Genomic DNA, 12,478 nt, shown 5'->3' on the forward strand with positions numbered 1-12,478 from the left:
GGGTCAGTCAACTCCTTGCACAAATGTTTCAAGATGGCATTCTTATCATTGGGTTTTGCCTAGTTAAATTTTGTTCCTACAGTAAATCACACACGAATTTTACATACTACAAAATTCACACATAGGCCAACACCGAGTTTTTTCTGCTACACGTCATGTGCCTACATATACTGTGTATCGTATCCTACATTATTTGTGGCATCTTAGTTTCATTATTCAGTGCCATTCCAGTGCATGCTAGATAAACTTATAACTTTATTTTTAAGGACTTTTAAAATCTTTCCATCGAAGAGAAACATTAATTACAGGACTGGTTTTTTTGCAACTTCATTTTGGGACGCCTATCCTATTAACACGAGTCTCACCATTAGTTGTCAGCTTGTACGGTTCATACAACAGTTCATCAGCCAGCTGTGTGTTCGTGAACCAATTGTTTGTAGTTCTACTTCGGTTTGACCCATGGATATTTCTAGTCACCTTTTTTTACAAAATAATCTTCAAAAGGATATATGCATATATTACACCTTTAAGCTGTTGGTTAAATGTTTCTAACACTAAGTTAGGCTAATTTAGGACTAAGGAAGTAGTACCTTACCATCGCCTTGTAAAATAAGACATCTTTACTTCACTTTACTCCATGCTTGTAGTACTAAACATGTGGCACACCAAATGCCTATTACTACAATGCATTGGAGGAAGAAGTGTAAAATATGCAAGATTTTATAATTGATTTCTGTATTTTATCTGAATTATGAGACGTATTTAAATTTAACTAACATATATTTAAAGATACTTAAGCTTGCATATTTCAAAGTTTTAAACTTTGCAACCTCAAAAACGGTAATTGCAATGAGTTTGTTTTTTATAACCTTTTTAATGATCGATTGGATCATATATGAATAGAAATTTAGCAAACTGAAAATTTTACCAGTGATAATGCAGTTTATAAACTACTTTTTTTTAATGAGAGCGTAGTATGGTAAATCCACGAAATATGTTTGTAATCTACTCCAATAAAGGATATATTTCAAAAGCGTGTAAAAATTTCACTCTGGAAACTCTAGCAACACTCTAGATGGACATATTTCAAAAGCGTGTAACAATTTCACTCTGGAAACTCTAGCAACACTCCAGATGGTACTGTGAATGACAAACTTAGAACTCACGTTTCATAACTTGAGTTGGAACATTAAAGAGTTAACGATTTCTCGAAGTGGCATTTTGCTTACAGCACTAACCAAGTTATGTTATAGTCTGATAGTTTTATATTGAACATTTGGAGGGTTGAGTTTTGATTTAATGCTTAAGTGAAGTTTTCTGATTTGAATGACTTTCAGTTACCCATGCCTTAGGCGAGACAATCACAGACTACTTTGAAAGTGAATAAAAATTAACAAATTATATACTTCTATGTTTGTAAGTTTTAACATGAAATTAGTTTGTCATTACTCTAGGCGTTATAAGTAAGCAGTGGCGATTATATTATGCGATCTTGTAGCACCAATGCCTCAAGGTGAGATGTCATTTTTACCAACGTGGCCCTCACATTATCGTAATAATATTAAAGAGATTTTCAAGTGTCTTTTGATTTATATATATAATATTTAGATATAAAAAAGGTAAATGGTTGTGTTTATCTCGTTACAATTATAATTATTGATCTATTTAAATCACTCTAGAAATCAAGTTCATTATTATAATTATTAAAGTGACAAATTTTTAAAATAAAGAAGAATTTTTAGGTAAAAAATTATTTTATAGCTCTTATATCTCTTTTATAGTACTAACTGTTTAGTAATATTATATAACAATTATATAACAACACCACGCCTTTACACTAAGTTGTCTGCTAAATACCTAGGACATGACCGTTTAATCTACATAAGAATCACTCCTTGAATATTTTTTGGTCATTTGAAAAATTTAAATTTCCTTGAATATAATGGAAGATTAATCTGTATATAATATCTTCTTTGCACATTGGTGGACTCTCTACAATAAGTTATCAAAAGAGTTTTACAAAGTAAATCTCCTGTATCTTCTTATAAAGTTCATTTATTTCTGATTTTCGACTGATTTGTTAGACCGTAATAGAAATTAATTAGTAAAATATTTAGATTGTGTCCCTGGTAAAATTTGGTTCACTCCTCGATCCTCAGGGATCTAAATTGAGCCAATTATCGTTTTCTCTATTTATAAACGAGATATTAGTACGCCAAACGATGTGCCGCGTAATAGTCTCCGCTTAGAGTGAGTAAAAGATTTCAAGTCTGTAGTCTATCTCAATCTTGAGCTATCCTGCGTACAGACAGACAGACAGACTATAATACTAAAATACATTAAATAATTGTGCATGCGCCATCGTGCAACTCATTTCATCTCTACATAGGTGAAATTTTTCTGAACATATCTTGCCACATGATGAATTTTTGTTTTTGTAAAATACAATAGATTCTATAACCCAGTGTTACAGTTTTAATACGGACAACTAGTTAGCATGCTAAAAAACAAGCCGCTGAAATCTTCTTTTGTCACCGAACTTCTAACTCTATTAATTTATTTTTACTGTATAAATAAATTACTTGTGGTTATATACCCACAGCCAAATACCATGGGATGAAGCTATATAAACTTTTAAGTATTTGGATTAGTTCACTGTCAAGATATCTCGTGAACAAACACACAGATAGAGACAAAAATGAATCTTTTCCACCCTTTCGAGAGATTAACCGACACTCCAGCAGTGATACTGTTAAATGAATCAATAATAGGAAACACCTTCACCTTCTTTGTGTTGATGAGAAGAAGATATTTTGTGTGGTCAATACTGATAATGTTTATAGATGTCTTCAAAATAAATGAATTGTTTGTTAGCATGGACTTATATTTGCATTATAATGTTCAAAATGGTTTAATACTGTGGTGTAGTAACCGGTACAAGATGTAAATGAAATTTTAGCATTATATTTAGAATGTTAATTTATTTTAGATAAGAATTAACTAGATTATTTAGATAAGAATTATCATATAATTTTTGGCAGAATTATATTTATCTCAACATGTTATTGAGCTACAAAAACAAATTATATAATGCTGGTCTTCATCTGAGACTACTTAATATTATAATATTGGTGAGGTGGTATTGTTAAATAAACTTTGAAATGACGAGTTGTCTAGTTACAAATATGTATATATCGATGGTATTACAAAGTTTGAATCTTTGCAATTAATTTAAAACTAAACCGTGTCAAATAAATCATTGAATAATACAAATTTGCATAATTATTTCCATTAATATTTTCATTGTACTTTAAAAATGTAAATTAAAGCTTCAAGCTTTATTGTATGTCAAGTTAGTGTTATATTGGGACATTTATAAATTAATTTTTAACTTTAACTGTCCAGATTTCAGGGTGGAAATCTGTAGCAGCCTCAGATTTCAGACCCTTAACAAAGCAGTAAACTGGAGTTAAAATCAACTTTCACAGATACGTAGTAATCTGAATCGGTAAATCAGCCATTGGTTTTTATTAATTTTGGATTTATCATATTATAACGTAATGTTCTGTAGAAAACACTTTGCATAGCAAATATTTTATGTCACTGTAATATAAAGAGATATAAACGATTGTAAGGTTATTTTTGGATTGCAATAAAAAGTTATGACGACATAAGTCCCATGTATACACGCTATCATATTACTTTACTGATGCTAAGAATAAGGTATCTTGGACATTCACCCTATACTGAATTTATTTAGATAAATATTTTCCTACTTTTATAGATTAATCATTCTTTCATTCATTTATTACAACGGTAGATCAATTTAAATCCATACAGTACGTAATGTAAATTAATAATTCGAAATAAACACGTTTTATCGATTCAAAAGAAATTTTTTATTTACCACGGCTTAAAAATGTATGCGTTTGATTCTCACACATTTTCCAATCAATTAAATTATAACAAATCCAAGTGCAATTTCACCTTTTACCAATTATAACAATAGTGTTAAAGTGTAGGATAAATAATCAATACAAATTTAAAAATTGTTTTAAATAGAAAAGTTTGTTGTAAATCCTACTAATATTATTATTCTACAGCAATATTTCCATAATATATCAATAAGCTTTAATTGAAACATTTATTTTATGGATAAAACAAAATATCTCACGACTTTACAAAGTTATTTGAGATAAAATGGCCAATTTACTGTACATTAAAGTAAAGTAATAGGTACATTTATGCTGTTCGGAACTTTATCGTTCTATTTATATATCAGCATTATTTTAATTATTACAAACGGCAGGTTTGCGATTATTATAAATTATTTCAACCCCAGCTGAAGGGCGAATAGGTGAACCAGCTGTGGAAGATATAATGTTCCTGTAATCACCTTTCCAGCAGAGCAGCTGCGTTCTTTGCTGATTTACTTTTATAGCCAGCTATATAAATCGTTTTCTAATGTGTTACCGGACATCTGATAAATCGAATGAGCAACTAACTATTTTTTATGTTGAAAGGTAAATTTAGGGCATACAAAATATGTATAATTTATTTTTTATATGTACAAATTTCATAAATATTTTGAACATTTGCTGAGAATTATTTGCTTTCTATAACAAGTAATAGTAAAATTTCCAGTGAAACACCAAATATTGTAATATAACCGTATACAAAATTTGGTAATGATAGCTTTAAAATTCAATTCCTTTAAATTGTTAATTTGTAAATAGGCAACACTGAGTTTGTTGGTGCATGTGGTGTGGCTGAGCAATATCGAAAATGTTTACACTGGTATCAATTTCGGCAAAGAGAAAATATCATATTGATTAAAGTTTGTAAACTAACGGAATTTAATATGCATATGATAAATTAACACATGTATACATAAGACATATGCTTTTTGTAAAACAGTGTGCATCATAGAGTAAAGAAGTGTGTTTTATTCTTATTATTTTCAATAATTCTTCCGGCTCAATCGGAAAAGTATGTATATTCTTTAAGAACATAAATTTTATTAATTTATTCTAACGGAACTTACATGCACTCAGAATCTTGGAAACGGTTCAATCACATATATTATTAATGAAGAAAGTTTTAGTAACTGTGTAAGCATTCCTATGGGTTCATAAGTGACTGAGTTGTTAATTTAAACGGCCCTCATGATGGAACGAAGCTGGCCTGCAACTATAGTCAAGACATTTATAAAATAAATTTTTGTAACAAGTTTGAACTTGTTTCACCATTTCTGTGACATTTATAACGATATCTCGAAAACTACTTAATATACCAAAGAGATTAATTACAAAATGTTAGTAATTGTTATAAGCATACCAGAACATATTTTTTTTGTAGCAGAATAAATACAGGAGTTGTTATTTTTGTGAAATCTTGATTTTTCGCCTTGTACCAAGATGGCCAACGAACTTTCAGCCGAGAAATTTACAAGATCAATTTTTGCCTCAGAATTCAAAATGAATGCCTTTTATATGATATCGTTTCCATATGTCACGCTACATAGCAAATATAACATTTTGAATGAGAGGTGGCTTTTATGGGTGGTGTTGGGGGACATGTTTCACTAATTAATGTCATTTTTTAAGATCAATGAAGAAGTGATCAGCAATAGGTTGATTTTGTATACACAATCCTAACTAAAACCGCTATGAAACCCAACTTATTACTCAAAAATGTTAATGCCTTATATGAAAAGATATCTATATTTGTTCAATTTTACACGAATATTTACTTCTAAATAGACAATAACTATTTCTTTTGCGGTACATGTGTATTCATGGAATTTGACTTATTGTAGTTGAAGGATATCACTCAGTATGCTGACACAAATTTTCTCTTGTTTTCCGAGTATGTAACATTTTTTATGTGTGATTGCCCCTATGTATATCTATTCATTTCATGAATAAAAATATCTACAGACTTTAAATGTCACATGCAACCTCATCGAAGCCTATTACGTTATACGAATTAACATGTAATTCTAAAATTAAATACGCAAATCACGTTTGAGTTTGAGGAACTTGAATACAACGAGATATACGTTTTCCTAGAAAACGTTTACCTCATTGTGAACACCATATTACAATATTAAATTATAAATAGTGTTTGATACATAAGGCACCAATACATTAACCTTTCTTGATAACCATATTAGAACCATAATTGTGTGATGAATGACATGTAGTGTAAAGGTAAAAGGAGATTGCAAAAGCACCTAGACATGCTCTTATATACTTCGAAAACATAAAAGGTACCTCTATATTAGATTTAATGACAAGTATTTATTTTGATTCTTTCAATGTGGTTTTATTTATCTATGAATGAAATTCTTTAACATATGCAAAATTTCTCATCACTAATGGACTTACTCTATGACGCTGAGGGCAACGAGCCTAGTCTCTTTGTTAATAAATCACGCCACCTCTTAATGTAACGTAAAAGCACGCCAAAGCAGTATTAGAGAATATGCGATGATCACTCACAAATGAGGGGCTCAGCTCCCCAAGATCCCTCAGGGACATTAAGGCTAATCAGCTTATTTGAGTCGATCCCACCCAGTAGCCAGTAGTCGGCTTGTGCAACTCAGAACCCCATAATATCACTAATTATTCTGTAGTTTGCTATGCCTAATCGGAGATATCAGTCATACAAGTTATTTGATTCCGAAGTGGTTTAATAATTCTTAACGAGTGTCTCACCTAAGGCATGTTTCCTATATATGTTTCCTACAATATGAATATTTTGAATCATGCAAAATATTTATAGTGATGTTAGCATAATTACATCAAACGAAGTAGAAAGAAGTCTCTTTATATGGTGCCATAGTTCAGTTTCCTTGGTTGCCTCGATGAAGAAAATATATACATAGGCGGTTCCAGGAAACCTACTTAATCTCTTCATGCATCTCTCCACATCGTTCAGTTTACTTTAATAATACGTTTTCTTATATTATTTCCATTTTCTCCAAAATAGAGTATAGCTCTCCGTGGGTAATGCACCAGAGAAAATAACGACAGACTTTAATAGGTATATAATTATGTATTAGTAAAAAAGCTTCAGTTCTATGAAATTCTGTATTAATAGTAGTAAATTTTCACTATTTTGAAAATTTACACGGTATGAAACTTAATTTTCAGTACTGTACTTGGTAATATCCACAATGTTTTACCAAATGTAAGGATTACTAACGAACCGGTTTTCTACTAAAAATATGTATCTATAATACAGACTTTTTGCACTTACGGTCTTTTTAGTTTTTCTCGTTGTGATGCCATACATAAATTTCTGAAATATTCGTCACCAGTGTGTTGAAATTTACTTATTAAAAAATTCGATATTACCTAATGTGATAAAACTTTATTACTTACTTAAAGGTTTGAGAAAACTTGGAATGTACTATAGCGCGGATTCTAGGTTAAAAGAAGTAATAAACATATTACAGGTGATATAATATAATACTGAATATAGCTCTAGACAAATAGCTACAATATAGCTCCAGCATGTTGGCTCACTCTTTCCCGCCGTTAAATTGTAGCATCATAAATAATCCCTTCAAAATATCATCCGAAGTATGATAAATGTTAAAAAAAGGTTATGGTAACTACCTATTCTACAACCATTTCTTAATTAATTAAATGGACACTTTAGAAACCTACCAATGGGTTAATTTCTACCCTTAAAGTAATAAATAACGTTTCTTAGCGAGCTTACGTGAAGTAGTGTGAAATCAATACATAATTTCGTATTCATATAAACTTTAATATTTTTTACTAAACACGATGACACCAGTGAACATACGATACTAGAAGTCTTAAAGTCTGCTTGAGGAATCTCAGTACAAATAGTCATAGAATTTGCTATCTTCAATATGTTACTTTAATGACCGGCCAGTCAGAACTTAAGTAAATATTAAGAAGCAATAATTAGGTTATATGGAGTTTTTGACCATTCAATTTCTTTATTTTCTTCAGATTTAGTCATTTCTAAATGTTATATCTGAAATTTTACTGAATTAACTAATGTAACAATTGTACTGACATGATATAATATATAAAAAAATCTAGTGTCATTTGACTGTGTAGTTTTGGAAATTTCAGTGCTCCGTATGAAATCAATAGTGCTCTACAGGAGTAAAAAGTAAAACATTTCATATGAACGTACTTGTTGGACCATTTATCGCTAAGAATATATACAGAAATATTATTTTTATTTTCTAATCGAGTGCGATAAAAAGAATAATCCTATTATGGTAGGTCCTTAGAAACGAGATTTTCAGAAACCTCATGAGTAAGGTGTGATTTCATTATTTTTTTAACCCTAAGTTGTGGCAAATAACGGCAGGAATTGGTTTGTGAATATTTTAGAAAAAAACATTTGTCAGTTTATGCATCTTATTTAGCTAAACATTTTGGTAAAAGGAAACTTAATTACACCAATTTAAAATCGCGGCAAAAAGTGTCAAATGTAACAATGCATATATACACAAATATATGCAATTAAAAAGATAAATAATTTTTATTTTCATATTTACATTCATAATAAATAATAAACTCATGGTTACTACTTGGTTTTGTAAGTACATCATGTTTTCAAACCCATCACTCGTATTCGAAACCCAAATGCAATAATTTAAAAAATTTTGTATAGTTTTCTATCAGTATTACAATTTTAACTGATATCATAATATAAAACTGAACACTTATGTATTATTGTATTTAAAATGTTTTTGTAGCAGAGTAACAGTATTCACATTACAATTAAAATGTGTTTTTCAGCGTCTATAAATCATCTTTTATTATATTATAAAATGTGAAGGCATTGAAATATTAATAATTGGACGTAAAATAGCTCATAAACAACGTAATTAATTTTTTAAAGACATATCTATAACTTTTGATCGTATTATAATACAAAATGAGTTTTGATACTGTACTAAAATGAATAAAAACATTTCCATTATTCATGGTTATCTATAATCAGGAATCATATATTTTATTAGAAACAGATGTTCTTACAACAGCAACGATGAAAATATTTAAAAGAGTGTTGATTACTTTAATAAAAATTCTGAAATAATCTCAATTTTTCAATTGCTCCCAAACGTAGCTTTCTTAGGAAACCCGGTTTGTTTTACTATCCGAAAACTAGTTCTCTGACAGTCTGTTGGCGGTGTCTCACATAAAACACATAAATATCCTGTATACTTACCTTAGTAAATATTTATTGAAATTGAATTGCCACGTTGCCAATTGGCTGAATATTAGAAATTATTTTATAGGTCTTTGTTTTGCTATTTAATGCTTGGTTTTATTATTTAATCAGGCACACTTTTGAATGAATGAGCTTAATGAAACATTATTTAATCACAAAAATGAGAAATCACTGCATTGTAGTGGTTGATATGCTCCCAGACAAGTGAAGGATCTGAGTTCGAGTCATGACGTATCAAGCACTTTTTTGATCAACATATACGCATACACACACGCACACTCACACGCGCACGCACGTACACGCACGTACATATACTCTTGGCCGTAAGTTAGGTTCCAGTTAAAAGCATTCGTCCTAGTCCAATGTTATCTTCAACCCAAAATAACATTCACCAGCAGACCAGAGACTTCTGCTTTGAACTGCTGAAGCCTAAATACTTCGTCTTTCAAATCAGAAACGCTGACATGATGTAATCGATTTCCCTTCAAACATGGAAGTTTATTAACCTCACTGGCTCCAAGTCTTTTTGGTGTGTAGAACGTGCGAAACTGTTCAAAATATACGGACATTAAGTTTTCACCACTAAAGCAAATAATAATGAATATTGGTTAGATGTTTCTATATTTCAAACTTATTAAAACTAACATATCTCTAGGCCTAATTTGGCTATACGAGGTTAAAGAAAAACTATCTTCTTTCAAGAAAACCTTAAAATGGTTTCATTTTAAATACTGGACTTCTTCCTGGTGTTAGGTATACAACCAGAATTCCTTATGAGGAAATTGTATGTTTCTTTTGGCACTCAATAACTGATTGCTTGAATGTTTGTTCAAGTATCACTAGAATAATTTCTGTGAATACGAAAAACTATAAATACGTTTACATTTATGTAAATAACATGCTGACAACATTTTTTAGGTAAGAGTATGTTTTAAAACCTCAATTCATGAAACCTCTAAAATTTTCACGTGTGTTTCTAAACATAAACTTTAATTTTTAATAATCACCTAAGTAATTTCACGTTAAATAAACAATATTTAAATACAGTTTTATTTTTATTAGTGTTCCTAATGTTGGTATTGTATTTCATTTATCAAAGAAAGATTTTAATTTCTAAACAATGATGGGTGTCTCTGAGTGAAAAAATACAATATAAGTTTATTATGAGTTCACTGTTACAAGAACACGATCTAACTTTCTTGTCTTTCGATTGTAAAAGTTGTGTCCCCATTAATCCTTCAACGTCTGCAAACGGTTTGGGCATTTATTTTGAAATAGTAGTTTGTTTCACTTTTGCATATCAATTATGTTTTATATGATTGTTGAAAAGAAATATAAATAAAGAATAGGTTTTTGTAAAAATAATGTATTGCCATCACTGTGTAAATGCTGTTAAAAGCGATTTCAAATTAATGCTTGTTTGATTTAACTAAATGGTGCTACATCGATAGAGATATTGAGATATTCTGCAGCAGGAGAACAAAGAGTTTTGTGACCGAGAGATTTCGTGCGGCACATTCACAACAGTCATCAACAAAGTAATGTCAGCAGTAAAGAATCATAGCAGCAATTACTTCTTATTCTGGAATTTTATTACTGGTTATAACCTTTTAATCTAGTCCAGTAATTCGTGAACCTTTGATATAACAGGCAGTTTTAAGGAAATACTAATTCCTGCAGTTAATAAAGTAGATAGTTGTAAGTAACCATATTTTTACAATTATGTGTAATAAAGCCATCCCATAACATAATTTAAGACCATGATTTTATACCCACTTAAACTCCATCCAGGCTTTCAGTTTCCAGTACAGTGTTACGACATTTTATCAGTTATCATTCTATTATCATTATTATATGTTTATACGTATACAAATTTGTCAAAAATAAAACGTGTAAGTACAATATGCCTCGAATAGTATTTTTTACGTCTTCTGCGGAGAAATTTTGTTCATGTCCGTAAATGTTTCCCACCCTTATTCCGATTATTCCCAATATAACGCCAAAAGAACATCAATCGTAGCTGGACTGGCAAAAAGTAGATCTCTCAACCAAAGCTGATTAAATGTCCCAATCAGAACCACTATAGGCATAACGTCAGCAATAAGGGGTTTATGTAGAACTTTTAACGCTGTGATATAATAAGAGTATTACGATCATAGTTCAACAAAGTTGGCTGTTTAGGAAATATCGAGTTCTTTTGGGTTTGAATATGATCTTTAGTTCGTCATTAATCCAGCAATAATTTCTGAAAAATGTGGTAGAAAGTTTGAGTATTCTATTTATATTTAAACGACGTTTTTTTCTAGAAATCATTCATCTGGACACCGTAACATATTGTGGCAGCAATTTAAATTAGTATGAAATAAAACCTTAAATAGAAATTTTTTCTACTTTTTATTACTAGGCATTGGTTTTAATGTGCAATTTTCATTATATAGTCCACTTTTTATTGTTCTTGTGTTCTGATTGTTTAGTTCAATTTGATTTAATAACAGTTATTGGTACAATTATTCATTATTATTATTAACTGCTAGTAATTCATAATGTTATTTATCCTTGTTGTTATTGTTAACTATTAACTATTTAACTTTCCATCTTTTTTATTTTAGTGTAATGGCACAAGTCCACGATATTTAATTAAAATAAGTATAAGGTAGACTGATTTAGATTATGAGTAAAGTATTGCTTAGCCTCCGGTACCACAAGATGATGGCTAGTTATATTGCATGTATTTGGCCTATAATACTTTTTCAATCTAGTACTGTATAAATCATTGTTTCTTTGGTTCATTTCATTGCAAAGACACACAATTATAAGACCACATAAGACCTTACAATTACTGAAAAGAACTAAAACTAAGATCCTCTAAGTTTGTAAATGGCTTTTGTATATAAGAACAAGTTGGGGGGGGATTAGGTACATCCTCCCTCGTGTACCAAACACTGCACATTCAGTATTGTGTGGAACACGTGAGATAAGGCAGTGCCAGGTCACCCCCCCCACCACTACCCCACCCACCGCTATTGTTTGTACAATACAATTACAGAGGTACAGTGTTACTCTGGTCTCATTCCATAGACATTTCATTTCCTCTGGTTTGTCTGCGACACACAAGAGAGTGTTAGATGTAAGTCCTGGTGCTGGGAGCACTGTCGAGGACATGTATCTTTGTGATTATACAATCAAATGTGCCTTAATATCATACGTAATTTCTTTACATTATATAAGTAAAAATGATATTACATTA

This window comes from Homalodisca vitripennis, chromosome 5 (assembly GCF_021130785.1).
Source record: "Homalodisca vitripennis isolate AUS2020 chromosome 5, UT_GWSS_2.1, whole genome shotgun sequence".
NCBI classification, from domain to species: domain Eukaryota; kingdom Metazoa; phylum Arthropoda; class Insecta; order Hemiptera; family Cicadellidae; genus Homalodisca; species Homalodisca vitripennis.